The 569-nt window shown below is 43.2% G+C and overlaps 1 protein-coding gene across 3 annotated transcripts in view; it reads right to left on the minus strand.

Annotated features, from left to right (window-relative positions):
• PHTF2 (putative homeodomain transcription factor 2) overlaps positions 1-569 on the minus strand; it is a 134,270-nt gene that overhangs the window by 97,757 nt on the left and 35,944 nt on the right. The window lies entirely within an intron of this gene.

The following is a 569-nucleotide window of genomic DNA, read 5'->3' on the forward strand; positions in this document are numbered from 1 at the left end:
AGTTTGGATGAGTTACAAGCTGGAATCAAGATAGGTGGGAGAAACAACAACCACCTCAGATATGCAGATGATACCATTCTAGGCAAAAAGCAAAGAGGAACTAAAGAACCTCTTGGTGAGGGTGAAGGAGGAGAGTGGAAAAGCTGGCTTAAAACTCAACATTCAATAAACGAAGACAGCATCCAGCCCCATTATATCATGGCAAACAGAAAACGAAAAGGCAGAAGCAGTGACAGATTTCCTCTTCTTAGGCTTCAAAATCACTGCAGATGGTGACTGCAGCCATGAAATCAGAAGACAACTGCTTCTTGGCAGGAAAGCTATGACAAACTGAGACAGTGTGTTGAAAAGCAAAGACATCACTTTGCTGACAAAAGTCCATATAGTCAAGGCTATGGTCTTCCCAGTGGCCACATATAGTTGTGAGACCTGGACCATAAAGAAGGAAGGCAGAGCGCCAAAGAATTGATGCCTTCGAACTGTGGTGCTGGAGAGACTCCTGAGAGTTCCTTAGATAGCAAGGAAATCAAATCAGTCAATCTTAAAGGAAATCAACCCTGAATACTCAC

The sequence above is a fragment of the Ovis aries genome, chromosome 4 (genome assembly GCF_016772045.2).
Source record: "Ovis aries strain OAR_USU_Benz2616 breed Rambouillet chromosome 4, ARS-UI_Ramb_v3.0, whole genome shotgun sequence".
In the NCBI taxonomy this organism is placed as follows: Eukaryota; Metazoa; Chordata; class Mammalia; order Artiodactyla; family Bovidae; genus Ovis; species Ovis aries.